Raw genomic sequence first — 15,281 nt, forward strand, 5'->3', positions numbered from 1 at the left:
ATGGTGAAATTGAATATACCCAAAATATTTTAGGGTATATACATATTCTATATATTTTAGGAGATATAATTATTAATTATTTTTCTTTTGCTTTCTAATGTGTAGGTTTATTGGTCCTGTTTAAGACTGGCCCCATTTAAGTCACAATAGCATTGGTGCTTTGGTGTTCTTTTTGTTTTCCCCCCATACAGTCTCCATCAGGTTGATGTGCTTTCTAGCTACTCTGTGACTGCGGTTTGAATTTGACAGGTCACTTACTTTCTTAGATTTTCTTTTTCATTACCAAATCATATTGTTAAGTGGCAGCTATTAAGGTCTCACCTTAAAATTGACATCCTGGAATTTCATTTATGTTGAAAATATTTTTTTTTTTTTTGACGAACATGCCTTTTTTTTTTTTAAAGGAAAACACACTAAGAAAAACTCTTACACCTAGTTGCCTTTGCAAACCATTTTTGTATGGAACAATACAAAATGAAAGGAACATATACTCCTGTTACCTCCTTCCCACCTCCCAAAGCCCCCAGTAAAATACTTCATTGTTCTGGAACCAGGAAACCTGAAGTGGATCAAAGCTGGTAAATGTTTTTGCCCTGTGACTAAATACAAAAATCCCAAAGGAAGTGGCAAGCACATGGTTACACAGTTACTCAACATTACAGTATTTTCTTTTTGTGCCCAGAATACCAGGAAAGAATTTTGCAGCATATGTTTATGCTGTAAACATGTTTATGCAATCATTTTTCAGACTAAAATTAACCTTAAGACAAATACCTGTAAAAGCACAGACTGGAAGATTAATTAATTGTTGTGACATATTTTGAACCTGGTCTACTTAACAACCAGGATCTAGAAGTAATGGGAGACATCTCAGGGTAAGTGAAAAAAAAGTCAGAAGAGCTTAGAGGAGGCTTATGAAGGAGCATCTAAAGTTTGTATGACTTATTACTAGAAGGAACATTAGAGATAATATTTACTCTGACCTAATTTTATAAATTAAAAAGAAACTGAGGTCCAGAGAGGTGGGGTGACCTAGCCTAAGGTATGGTAAACTTGCAGTCTGTATTGGAATCCATATCTTCTGATTCCAGTACTGGTGTTCTCTCCACTTACTAACCTTGCCCAAAGCTGCACTGGTATTAAATACTAGAATTTAGGACTAGAAAGATTTAACTCTGCTCCAAAACCAGTGTTCTTTGTACTTAAGTTTGTGGTATTGTCAATAACTATTCTTATTTCATAGATGTCTGATAATTAAATGACTCATGTTCAGATGAACCACTAAAATGTCACTCACAATTCCCAATTCATCTTTCACAAACATTAAGGGACTCCTTGAAGTGAGCATCTTCTTTATCACTTTTCCACTGACTTTAAGCTAACAAAGAGACTTTAAAAACATTTAAATCAAAAAATAAACCCAACTTAGAACAGTTTACTTTTTACTTCAGTATTAGCTTAAGACTGAGTGTTTTTATTTTTATTAATAATAACTTTCATTTTTATAGCAGGAGTCAGGAAGACCTGAGTTCAAATCCTGCCTCTGACACTTTTAATAGCTGTGTGGACTCTGGCAAGGTACTTAGCCTCCCTGTTTAATTTCCTTATTTGCACATTGAGGAGGTTGGGCTAGATGTCCTCCAAGGTACTTTTCCAGACTTATATCTATAATCTTTTGGTCCTGTGGTCCTATAGTATTTATTAAGATCCACAACTATTCAGGTATCTACTGTGTGCAAGAGTCTTCATGATAACCCAAAGAGAAGTTCTGGGCAGGTTCTACATAGGAAGCAATAGGCGTATAGAATTTAGATGAAGGGCACAGGTCAGAGCCTAGGTCTCTTTTCCTTGAATTTAAAGCCTCATTTTCTTCTGCTCACTGACATCATGAAACTTTGCATTTTCACATTCTAGGGAAAAAAAAGAAAAAAACCCTGATCTTTTCCTGTTAAAATATATATATATTTTTTTAATGCTGCTGTTAGGAACCCTTAGGTTTTTTTTTTTTTTTTGGCACCATATTTCAAACAAAAAAGTAGTTCATTTAATAATCATGGACAAAATATTTTTTTTCATTTAGTATGTAATGAATATCACCTAGTTTCTTTTCTGTTTTTTTTTTTTTTTGGGTGAGGCAATTGGGGTTAAGTGACTTGACCAAGGTCACACAGCTAGTAAGTGTCAAGTGTCTAGTCTAAAACTGGATTTGAACTCAGGTCATCTTGACTCCAGGGCTGGTGCTCTATTCACTGAACCACCTAGCTGCCCCCATCTAGCTTCTATTCTTGTGAATACATGAAGTATAAAATCTAGAATCTAATCCAATCCCAAATAAGTGCCTAGTGTATGTAAGGTACTCATGTAACATGAGTTCTATTTTGGTGATGTGGTCATAAAAATTAAAAACAGCTACTGCCCTCATAGAACTTGTAATCTACTGAGAATAGAATGCTTTTTGAGGCACTGGTACATAGACTTTGAAAAAGTCAGGGTCCCAGCATTTTCTATAAAGTAAAATCCTCATTTTGAAAGTCATTAATTAGAATCTTTTGATCACAAATTCAAACAATTACAAAAATATAAGATGGTCTCATTTGTTGAGAGCTTAAAGGAAATCAAGATGCCCCAGAAGAATATCAGATTTTGGGAGGGAAAAAGAAACCAAATACACACACACACACACACACACACACATAGTGTTTTTTACTTTTTTAGATGATCATGGGTATCTGCTTCTTGAGAATGACTCTATTGACTAAAGGCAGATAATTATATTCTGTTACTCTAGAATGTAGCAAATAGGAAGAAGGGCCAAGAAAGAAAGCATTGGGCATTGGTGAATGTGAAAGGTCAATTTAAGTTTTGCAGGCCAGATTTAATTCAATTTAAGTGGGTTTAATAACTGCTGGACATTTGCATTATGTATATAGTTTCTGGCACTGTGATACTTGTTTACTTAATTGGTTCCCTTTACTTGTTTTATGTTAGTTTGATAAGACATTGTTTTTGTGTCCTATTGCCATTCCACAAGTACAATAATTTGGGGTTCAAAAATATTCTATTGTAATCTCTTTTGATTTTTGTCTAAACAGCCTTGGTTGCCTGTTCTAATGGCCTGGTTTTAAAAAATAAAAAAAAAAGGAGGAGGAGGAAGATAGTAACCATGAAATAAAATACAAGTTTGGTTTGGCAGAGGTTTTGTCTACCATTGGTAGACAGCTGAAAGGTACGGTTTTCCTGCAGCGAGCCATTTGCAGAGTCTGCAGAATCCTGTAAAAGCCTGGGGAAAAAAATCTTTATTACAATTTATTGTTTTATGCAGGACCTGCAGGGTCATAAAAAAATGAACTTGCTTTTGCCAGTTGGTTAGTAAAGAGATATTGATTATGTTCTCCAAGGATTTACATATATTCTTCTTCTGACAAGAGTTGTAACAGTAATTGTTTTATAAAGCTTCATTTTGGTTTTTATGGAAGGTCCAGTAATATTGATTCCATGCCTTTGGATGTCTTATGCATAAGATAGTAGTGAAACCCTAAAAATGAAATTGCTGTTGAGTCATAGCCTAGAAAGTCTAGAGCAGAGGTTCTTAACCTTTTTGTTATTTTTCATAGTATGCCTCTTTGACAATTTGGTGAAGCCTATGCACATCTTCTCAGAATCATATTTTTAAATAATTGAAGGAAATGTTAAATTTTAGCTAGAGGTTAGTAAAAATAAAGATGTGAAATTTCCCCCATCCGAGTTTATGGACCCCTTGAAATTTATCTGTGGACCCCTTGGGGTTCTGTAGACTCCAAGTTAAGGATCACTGACTTAGGAGTGTCTACTAAAGCTTCATTTTGATTTCAGTCTATATGTTGTAGGAATTAGTATTTTCGTGGTAGATAAATTATAGTGAGAGATGTATCACACTCTATAGTTTTTAATACTTGAATTTAGTCCTTAACATTCATCTAGTGTCTCTATGTGGAGTAACTTAATAGGTCTTACTGAGGGATCTGAAAGAAGCTGTGGTTGAACCTTAGAAAGCATACCTACATACACAGTGTATATAAAAGCAGCAACAATAAAAGCGTATTTTAAAATATAGTACAGCTTGCAAATTAATACAGTGTAGACTAAGTCCATAGATGCCATGTGCTATAGTAGAGATGATTTTTTAAATGTTAAATATTTGAGCACAAGTCTTGTCAGGTCTTGTTTAATTTTAAAAGCTTCCAGTGACTCTCATCTGTCTACCAGCCTCACTAGGTTCAAAAATGCTCACCACCAGAAGGTTGGCCATTAAATGTTACATTTTTTGGCTATCACAATTTCTGAAACAGTAGCCTATAAACTTGGTGAATACAGGAACTATATCATTTTTCACTGTCTACTCAGGGACTAGCACATTACTTTGGTAATATCAGGCACTTAATAGCTATTTGTTGAATTGAAGGTAACATTTCCATTTTGTATGGACAAGATATAGAGACTAGATAGTATGATTAGGTGGCTTCAGAGTTGATTGAATGGCCAGATCCAAAGAATAATTATTAATGAATAGTTCAGTAGTAATTTGGAAGGAGTTCTCTAATGCAGCTCCCAGGAATCAATCTGTCTTTGGCCTTGTGTTGTTTACCATAAAGACATAGGTGACATGTTTATGTAATTTGTAGATAGTACCAAGCTGGGACAGATTGCTAACAACGTTAGGTGACAGAATCAGGATATCAAAAAATGACCAGTTAGAACATTAGGTCAAATCTAATGAAATGAAATTGAATGAAAATACCTGTAAAACCCTATAATTGGGTTTTAAAAATGAGCTTCACAAGTGTAAGGTGAGGTAAAGGTGGCCAGATGGATTTATTTAACTAGAAATTCGCCGTTAATGTTATCAGCCAATTTCCTACTACCCAGGGCTTATCATTTTGGTGTTATTTATAATTCTTTTTCAGCCTTCTAGCTTTCTATCCTAAGTATTTATAGTGCTTAGATGCTATATAGATATTCCTATGTAGTTCATATCAAAGTTGTTGTTGTTCAGTCCTGTCTGACTCCCTATTTTACAGATGAGGAAACTGAGGCAAATGAGATTAAGTGACTTGCTTAGAGTCACACATCTAGTAAATGTCTGAGGCTAGATTTGAACTCAGGACTTATTGACCTGAGTCACTGCTTCACCACCTAGCTGCCTTATATCAAAGTTATTATTTTCAGTTTTGGGAGCCCACAATATAATAGTGGCCCTTACATATATATCTCTCTACCAGTATATTTTGGTTTTAATTTTTCTTCACTCACAACTAGCCATGTGAATAATTGTCTTCACATTTTGCTTCAGTCATATTTCTCTGCTTATGAACCTAAAGAGATTCTCTTGGCCTATCACATTAATCCAAACAACTCAGCCTGGCATTTATTTAGTTCCTTCTACCTTTCCAAACGGATCTGTCTTTACTTCCTAATATGGTTCTTCTACACTGGCTCTAAGCTCCTCAGTTTTTCTACAAGTGACTTGCTAAATTTTGCATCCTTGCTTCTGCTCATATTCTTTAGTCCTTTCTACTTCCAATTCATGTTCTTTGTATCTCTGAAGATTAGGGCTAAAAGATAAGATATTGGTGAAATTGAGGTGATGAGAGAGAACCTGAAGTGGGGGGGAAATAGTGGAGGTGGACCTTGAATAATAGATTTGATACTATTCAGTAGAAAATCATTGTTGTAGGCCTTTGAATTGTGATGAGATGAAAAATGTTTTAGCAAACAGATATAATAAGATAGGGTCATAGATTTAGAGTTGGAAGGCCATCTAGACCAACCTGCTCATTTTGCAGATGAGTTAACTGAGGACAGTAGAAGATAAGTGACTTGCTCAAGATCACAGATGTAGTAACTGACAGAAGTGGGATTTGGGCCCAGGGCCAAATCCAGTGTTCTTTTTCTTTTCCTTGGTACCATATAAGACCAGGGAAGCAAGCAAGATAAGCAGGGAAACCAGGAAGAGGTGTTATCCCCTTTCAGAAGTAGGATGCTAAGTCCTTCACTTCTTAAATGCAGTGAATTCTATTTGAAAAGCTTTTATTGAACAGCTACCATATGCTAGAGATATGCTTGTTACTGTGGATCTAAAAGCAAAAAGGAAACAATTTCTAACTTCAAGGTAAGTACTTTCTACTGATGGGGAAGGGAAAGGGATGTACATAGATACATAATTACAAAAGATGTACAGAATAAAAAGCCCTTTTGTTGTGTGCTTTCTGTTCATTTGTTTTTATTTTTGAGAAGTAGAGAACACCCAACAACTGGAAACATCAAGAAAGACGTATAGGACATGACACTTATCTCCAGGTAGTAGAGGTTCCAAGAAGGGGAGGTATGGAAGGAGACCATTCTAGGCTTGGAGGGATGGCCTGTCCAAGGGTATAGACGTGGGAGATGAAATGACAGTGTATGGGAAACAACAAGTAGGCCAGTCTGAAAGGAACCTTGAGTGTAAGAAGAACAGCCTCCTCCCTCCTGACCACTAAGTATGGACCTATCCTAAGACTTTGTCCAGGTCTTTATCCTGTCTCTAGATATTCTTATCTTTGCAGATAACTTTATATATCTAGCCCTAATCTCTTTCCTCACTTCCAGTTACAAAATACAAACTGCCTGCTAGGCTAGACATTTCAAACTCAACATATCCAAAGCAGAATTGCACTGTTTTCCAAAACCCATCCTTTCTGTCAACCTCTCCATATATGTTGACATCATGACCGTCTTTCCAGTCACCCAAGTTTCTATTCTTGACTTTTTCCCACCCTCAACCCACAATTATTTGCCAAGTTTTATTGATTCTACCACTAATGTCTCCCTAATCTCTTCCCTTCTCTCTTCCATCCTACTTTAGGCCCTCACCAATTTTCATTTGGACTGTTGCCATAGCCTCCCAATTAGTCTTTCTGCTTCTACTCTTGTCCCCTCTCTTAATTAGTCCTCCGCAAAACTGCCATATTGATATTGTTAAAACAGATCTGTCCATGTCACCTTCATACTAAAAAATCATCAATAGCTCCCTATTGTTTTTTGGATAAAATACAAAATCCTTAATTTGATAATCAAAGCCCACTATAATCTGGGAGGCTGTTAGTGTAATTTTTTAAAGTTGTTGGCAGACAACCATGCTAAATGAACAACATATTGGAGACTCAGAACGTGCATGGAGTTTACTATTGTAATTAATGAAAACTGAACACAAAATTAAACTTACCTATTTAATGAAGGGTCATCATAGTGTAGTGGAGTTAGAAGTGTATATGGAGTATATGTGGAGTCAGAAGGCCTTGGTTCAGATACCAACCATGCTTGGGTCATCTGTGTGACTTTAGGTAAGTTAACTTAAATTCTCTGGAGCTCAGTTTCTTTTCCATTTTCTTTTTTCTTTTTTTTTTTTTTTTTGGTGAGGCAGTTGGGGTTAAGTGACTTGCCCAGGGTCATGCAGCTAGTAAGTGTCAAGTGTCTGAGACCAGATATGAATTCAGGTCCTCCTGACTCCAAGGCCAGAGCTCTATCTAATGCACCACCTAGCTGCCCCAGCTCAGTTTCTTTATCTGTAAAATTAGGTGGTTGGACTAGATAATCATATTCTAAGTTTATAGTCCTTAGATATACTTGATCATTATTGTTCTAGGTTGAAGTTAGGCACTGTGGAATGCAGTTTACAAAAATGACTATAATTAATATTACTTTTGCACAGCAAATTCAGCTTTTTATCTTTCCTTTTCTCAGTTTGTTCTCTAGTATCTATAATTAGCAAAAGTACTGACAGTTTTTTTCTTGTGTTTCCATAAACTGATAATAATAACTTAGATTTTTATGGTGCTTTATGTATATTATCTCATTTGATCCCTATAACCATTTTGTGAGATAAGGACCATTATCCCCATTTTTCAAATGAGGAACCTAGTGCTCAGAGAAGTTAAGGGACTTGTCCATAGCTACATAGCTACTAAGTTTCTAGAGTAAGATTCAAGTCCAGGTTTCTCCTGACTCCAAGTCCAGTATTCTATACTGCACTGCACTTTTTCTTTAATCGTGATGCCATGTTACATTACCTGTGTGACCTTGGGCATGTTATTTAACCTCACAGGGCCTTGTTTCCTCATTTGTAAAATGAAAAAGATGTTCTTTGAGGTCTCATGTAGCTCCAGATCTATTGTTCTATGATCATCTTTGACATATATGTAGAGAGAGGTCCCTGTCCCCACAGGGAGCCAAGTGGAGCCAGCCAGTGGCCTGTTGGACCTGAGGTAGATCAAGTGATTGGATCACTTACTGAGTGATTCATTCTCTTGGTTCTTATTGTGGCTGTTAACTTTGTTTGGCCAGTGTGGGGTGCATGAGGCAGGGTAGGGAGGTATGGGGGGTAGGAGAAGCTTACCTGAGAGCTGGTGGGGAGCTGATCTGGAGTAAAGGCATGGAGTGGAGGCCCAGGCCTTAAAGAGCCACTGTAGGTGGGCCTTTGCTAGAGGGCTGAACTAACTCAGTTAGGGAGAAGCTAGCCCAGCAAGAGTGAAGAAAATTAGTTAGCAAGAGGCCAGAGAATGGAAATCTCTATATAAGGGTGAAGAAATCACAAAGGCCTAAAAAACTAAAGGAGAGATAGCTTTGGGATCTCTGGTGTAGTTGTGGGTGTTAACCTCATAGCAACATATTCTCCAGCAGTTGTTTCTCCCACTTCCCACAATAATCTGAGGATTATTTCATTTTTTTCTTTTGTCCCCTGTCCCCTAGGTAAGCACTTGATGATTGCACCTTGATTGAGTGATTTCTCCTCACCCTTTTCCTTTGCTCTACTTACAGCCCTACTACCCTCTACACTTTTGCTTCTAACCCCTAGCCTTTTCTTTTCGTTCTCCTCCTTTCCCTTCCCCCTTGAGTAGCTCTTTGTCTTCTGTCCCCTATCCCCTGCCTCCAGACCCAAGCTCCCTCCTGAGGGTTTGAGGCAGCAGCAACTATGGTCCATAATATAAAACTCTCTGTGGACTTTGTGCTTTAAGAGTGAAACAAGATCATTGTACAGGGCATTCCCCACCTCCCACCCCCCAGCCCTACTCTTTTGGAATGAAGTCCTACGTATGAGGTAATGGCACAGAGGAGAGGCTAATAGTGAAGCTGAATCTAGATCCCCTGACCTTAAAAGACTTCGTTTAGATTCAGAAATTGAGGGGAGGGATTAGGTAGAGTTAAGGAACTAGGGCCAGAAGGGGAGAAGACCAGCACAAGCATGATCCTGTTTCTTTTGACCAGGTCCCTGAAAAGAGACTAAAGTACATTTACATTTAATAATAATAATAGTTAGCATTTATATAGTGCTTTGAGGTTTACAGAGTGCTTTAGAAATGTTACTTCGTTGACTGTTCACAGCAACCCTGGGAGATAGGTACTATTTTTATTCACACTTTACAGATGAAGAAACACAGGCTGAGAGGTTATGACTTGCCCAGGGTTGTTGCTGTTTTGTCCATCATTCTTCAAGAGGACCATGATGCTCCTCCACAGCCAGCTCAGTCCAGTGGCAAGATGTAGATCAGGACAACTGGAGAAGGCCCTGGATGCAGTGGACCTTTTTTTTTTTTTTGGCTAGGCAATAGAGTTAAGTGACTTGCCCAGGGTCACACAACTCATAAGTGTTATGTGTCTGAGGTCGGATTTGAACTCAGGTCCCCCTGAATCCAGGGCCGGTGCTCTATCCACTAAGCCACTTAGCTGCTCCCAGTGGGCCTTTTTAAGCTAAGGTCTTTAACATGTCTCAGTTTGACTGAGGCAATACCTGTTTGGTGATTAAGGCTAGGTAAGAAACTAGGCCGAGAATGGCATCTTTACCTAGTCAAAAAAAAAAAAAAATCAATCTGGGAGGGAAAGATCCTCAGGGTTTCTGACCAAATTTCTGTTTATATTTACCTTTATATTTATATTCACTCTGAGCCAATCAGGGCTCAAACAATGGCCAAGTGAGCTTGGCCTGGGACATGTTGTTGACCAATCAATGACTTGCCCAGAGCCACAGAGCCAGTAAGTGTGTTTGAACCTCAGGTCATGGATCTTCTAAGTCCAGCCTTCTGTCCATGGTGTTGCTTTTTTGTTGAGGGCTAGTATTAGACATAGTATATTTATAGACTCAAAGAGAAGGTCTGTGGTGCTTTTAAAAAAATTGTCCCCACCATCTCTCTCTTTCCTTGTATAGAGCACCAGGGCAAGTGTGTTGGACTCGGAAAGGTCTGAGTTTTAGTTCCATCTCTGACACTTAGCAGATGTGTAACAATGGGCAAGTCATTGCCAGTTTCTCATCTTTAGCTTTGTAATCTGCAAAATAGAGATAATGTAGTGATACCACCTATCCAAGGTGTGTAACAATTTTTTGTAAACAATTCTTTGCCAAATTAGGTAAAAGGCATACAATGCGGATAGCTGGGAAAATTGAAAGTTCCCTAAGGGTGGTAATAAAATGTCTTACTCTGTCATACACAGTTTGCTGAAACAAAATTTTCCTCATGTCATGTATATGTTTAGTATTGGTACCAAGATACAAACCCAGGTCTTCTGAGCCCAAAGCCAATCCTCTTTTTGTCACCCCACTCCACTTCGGTTGATAAAGGATGAGATCCTGTAGATGATATAAAGCTAACAGTCAGAGAACTCCTGATGGAAAAAGGTAAAGTGGAAAGAGGGAAAATGGATCAGGATATCAGTAAGTTTCAAAAGCAAATGTGTAAAACTAGAATTAAAGCATTTTAGAGTTTATCTACTGTTAACTGCCTCATTCTACAAATGAGGTAACCCATACTCAGAGAGACTCTCATATTTCTAGACTACCAGCTGAGTGCTTATTCTACATTTCACAATTTTGCCACAACTTTGGCTTCTCCTCTTCTACTTAGGGACAAATTGGTGCTGAGCACAAAAGTAATTGCTGTACTAAGGGGCAAAGTAGGTTGGCACTTTAGTGGGAACTGTATGAGGGAGACTGAACTAAAATAAGGCTTAGGAAAGCCTCACTTTTTTTCTTCTTTATTTAAGGTTCGTTGTAACCCCTACTACTTCTGAAAGTACTTAGTGCAATTTACAGACTAAACCGTACTTCAAGATAAGGGATTAAATGGAGAGTAGTAGATGCTTTCAGGCAATTGAATTGAAAAGATTACACCACTTTGGGCAATAAATTTAGCTCTAAATTTTCTGGTGGTGAAAGCCAAAGTAGAGAATAAATTGGGTTATGTTGTTTTCATTGTCTCACAAAAGAAAAGCAATCTGTGTTCAAAAGTATCTCTCCTACATTATTCCAGTTAAGGATAACTTTTGTTTAACCAGTTTTTAAAAATACAAATACTGTACAACCCAGGAAAGTTTAAATTTAATGACTTAAATCTCAGCATACTTAGGTTTAATCTGATTATAACTTTTTTTTTCTATTACCTAATAGAAATAATTTATTAAAGAAGTAGAGTTTTATGATGAAGGGCAAAGAAGAGTTTAGGGTACTTTGGCTAAGGCAGGCATTTGTGAAGTACTGTAGGGGATTTTGCTTAGCCTGTTCCTCATAAATGATTTGCGAAAATGAATAGGATGTACCCAGAAGTGGGAGAATGACTGGAATAGGTAGAAGTTTGCTAAAGACAGATTGCTTACTTTATAATTTTGCCTAGTCTCTGCTGATAAACTTTTCTCATGACCCTGAAAATAATTTCGTTATTTACCAGAACACAATGCCATGTGGGTTATAAACTGTTAGTGCCTGTTATTATTAACAAAGTGATGAGTTTGGTCCAAATGGATACAAGGTAAAGGAAAAGGGAGAGAGAAACCAGACTATCCTGAATTAGCAAGACCAAATGAACCCAGGGTTATGTGCCTGATGGGGAAATGAAAGGGTAGTGTTGCCGTTTTCAATAGTACATAATTTTACATTTTTGCAGGGGAAAAATGATGATGATAGTAATGATAACTGACTTTATATAGTAATTTACATAATTTATCTCATTTGAACCTCAACAACCTCTTAGCCTATTCTGTGCCTCAGTTTCCTCATCTGTAAACTGAGAGTTATATTTGCATTACCTACATCACAGGGATATAGATTTATAAATCTTAAAATCCTGTAAAAATTTGAGTTGCTATTGTTATTGATTGACTTCCAGAAGGCATGAGTGTAGCAAAAGAATGGTGTAGTGTTAATCTTAAGACTCAGAAGACTTGAGTTTAAGGCTTGGCTTTGTAACTTTAGTGCAGAAGACAAAGAAAAGAACACAGAGATAAGAGGAGAGCCAGATAAAGTGGTCAAGATGAATAAAAATAAGGATACCATAATTGGGAGTGCTTGATGGTCCTTAAAAACTGAAATAGCCAACAGAGGAAAAGTATGTCATTTCTTTCCTAGGATCTCTTTAGATCACTTGTCTTTGATGGTTTGGTTTTAGTTTTGGCTCGACAGCAAAGCAAAGGAATGGATAATTGAAATTCTTTTTGCCTCTGGGATTCTGTGATTGAATATGGCAGGGTTATAGGATTTGACTCCCTTCCTGATATTTACAACCTTCCTTTGATATTGAGCAGGTTACTTAACCTGAGTCTCAGTGTTTTTATTGGTAAGATGAAGGGGTTGGACTAAATTGACCTTTTTAATTACATTCCTAACTGATTTCATGATCTTAGATCACCGTATTTCTTTTACATTTGGAAAGATTTTCTCTACGGTTGTAAAATTTATAGTTTTAAACACTAGAATTTTGAGTTTTATGTTTTCTTTATCGAAAAGATATTGTGTATCTGAATAGCTTCCTGCATTGTTGGTAGTGTAAATGATATATTACCCTGTTCGTTTTAAGGGACAAAGAGAAATTTTTTTTAATATTAATTGTAGAGTGGAAGAACTACATGTTAATGCTGAATAAAATTTATTTGCAAAATAACTTTGTAGCCTGAAAATTAGTGGTATAATTATAGTCAAATAAAATTAATGACTAGTTTCTAGTTATCCCAACAAGATTTTTCTACTTCTAATGATCTGTAGCACTTCAGAAACCCAAGTATAAGAATTTGTTCCAACCATCCACACAATAAAAACCACAGGGAAGAAGACTGTATATTACCTAGATTGGAAGTATCAAACTCATTCTGGCAAAACTGTGGAATGTGAACCAGATTAAAATGTAATTGGAAAATATTTAACAAAATAAAAATACAACACATCATAATGTTAACTTGTGGTTTTCTAAGTCAGTATGTGGGTCAGTAGAGATATATTTCTATTTATCACTCAATAATCAATAAACATTTCTTAAGAGCCTACACAGTTTCAGGCACTGTACTAAATGTTATTTGAATTTGACACCACTTGCTTAGATTATGACATACAATTAAATGGACAGTTTATAGAGTTTATCTCTCATAGCTGGGTCATATAGTACAAATGAACAATGAGTTACACCCAAAATTAAACGAGAGTGGATTAGATTACCTTCTGAAAATTAAAAAGCTCCTTTAATGACTCCAAACTTCTTCCAGAAGCAAAGACCTATCTTTATGGGTGTTGTATGGCTGTGACTCATGCAATACTGCAGTCTCTAGAGAACTGAAATTCAGTGTCCCAGAGAGAGCAGTGGAGTGGAAAGCACAGTGGGAGTGAGTCAGCTACAATATAAGACACAGGACTTTGGTGGGTGTTCCCTATGGCTAGAATGCTCTCCTTCCTCATCTATTCCACCTGGAGTCTCTAGCGCCATTCAAGCTTCTGCTTAGTTGTTATCTCCTCCATGAGGCCTTTCCTTATCCCTTTATTTATTTGTACTTCATTCCCCTACCCCAAATACTTTGTGTTTAATATATATATATATGTATGTGTGTTTAATGTATGCATATAGTATTTGCATATCTATATGCATGTTATTTTCCCTAAGGAGTCTTAAACTCCTTTAGGACAGACTATTGATTTTTGGTTTTGTATCTCTAGTACACATAGTAGGCACTTAGCAAATGCCTGTTGAATTCCTTTGAGTAAAGGATGTCATCAGGGGATTGTATGAGCAAAAAAAGAGGTTGGGCTAGTCTGGTGGAAGGAGTGTGGAAAAACAAGTGGAGAGTCTTGAGTACTCTGCTGGTGACCTTAAGATGTGGGCAATATTGATGTAGAGACCCTCTGTGGCGAACAAACTATGGAACATGACAGAAGTCATGGAATATGGGCAGGAATGGATGAATTGTAAGCTACATCAGTAGTGGAACATCTAAACTCATGAATTCATAGATCTTTTTGAATATTTTGAATGTGTGTGTGTGTGTGTGTATGTGTGTTATTCTAATAGATGGCTTAAGGATGCAGTGGCAAATTGGCCTAAACTAAAGTACTTGTAGCAGTAGGGGAATGGTGAGTGGCCCCACTATGCTACAGTGGAAAATCTTGTCTTTCTAGTCAGGGTTCTTAGGCAGTTTTCTTGCCAGGCAGGATGAAGGGCCCTTTTTTGGGCTTATTGCTTAGTTTAATAGCACAAAATTTTTAAAAATTCATTTGATATACTTTGATATTATTTGATGATTTGGGAGAAGAAAAGCTTTTAAAAGCCATTCAAAGAATATTCTAATAACTCTGGTAATAATCTAAAATATTACAGATTGTAATACCATTTTAGTTTGTTTTTAGGTAAAACATAGGTTTTTATTCTACTCTGTTTTTCACAAATGTTCTAGCTAGCTTATGCATGTTGTGATATGTGATGATTCTAATATATGATGATTTGCAAATAAATCACAGTAAAATATTGTTATTCCGGATACTTAAGAATGTTTTCCATTTTTATGTAAGTATATTTCATTTATAGAATTATAGATCTTCAAGAATTACAAGAGGTCTTCGATGTAGAGCCAGATCAAGGCATTGAGCCTTTAACACATTTGATTTGACTTATCACATAATAAATACCTTTGTGCTTTGAAGTGAATTGAATTTTCTGATGGTAAAAATATGTGTATTTATGAAAAGTAATATTAAACTATCCCTTGTTGCAGTTTGCTTATCTTAATCTCTGACTCTGCTTCCTTGTTATTTTTCTTGCCCCTAACCTAACTACAAAAGCTTTTTTGTTTTCTGTAGATTTTTTTTGTAAGCCTAAGTCATTCTATGTTTCAGTCTCCTGTCACTATTAATGTAGGACTAGAATATACTTTTGTTTTTGCCCTCAGTTACGTGCCCTTGCTTCTTTCTTTTGTACATTATCTTTTAAAAATCTGAGGTCATCTGAGAACTCTCTGGAAGCTCT

The 15,281-nt window shown here is 36.6% G+C and overlaps 1 protein-coding gene across 1 annotated transcript in view; it reads left to right on the forward strand.

Annotated features, from left to right (window-relative positions):
• Positions 1–15,281, forward strand: part of SESTD1 (SEC14 and spectrin domain containing 1) — a 149,593-nt gene that overhangs the window by 1,002 nt on the left and 133,310 nt on the right. The window lies entirely within an intron of this gene.

Source organism: Vombatus ursinus, unplaced genomic scaffold (genome assembly GCF_900497805.2).
Source record: "Vombatus ursinus unplaced genomic scaffold, bare-nosed wombat genome assembly UNPS02014779.1, whole genome shotgun sequence".
Lineage (NCBI taxonomy): Eukaryota > Metazoa > Chordata > Mammalia > Diprotodontia > Vombatidae > Vombatus > Vombatus ursinus.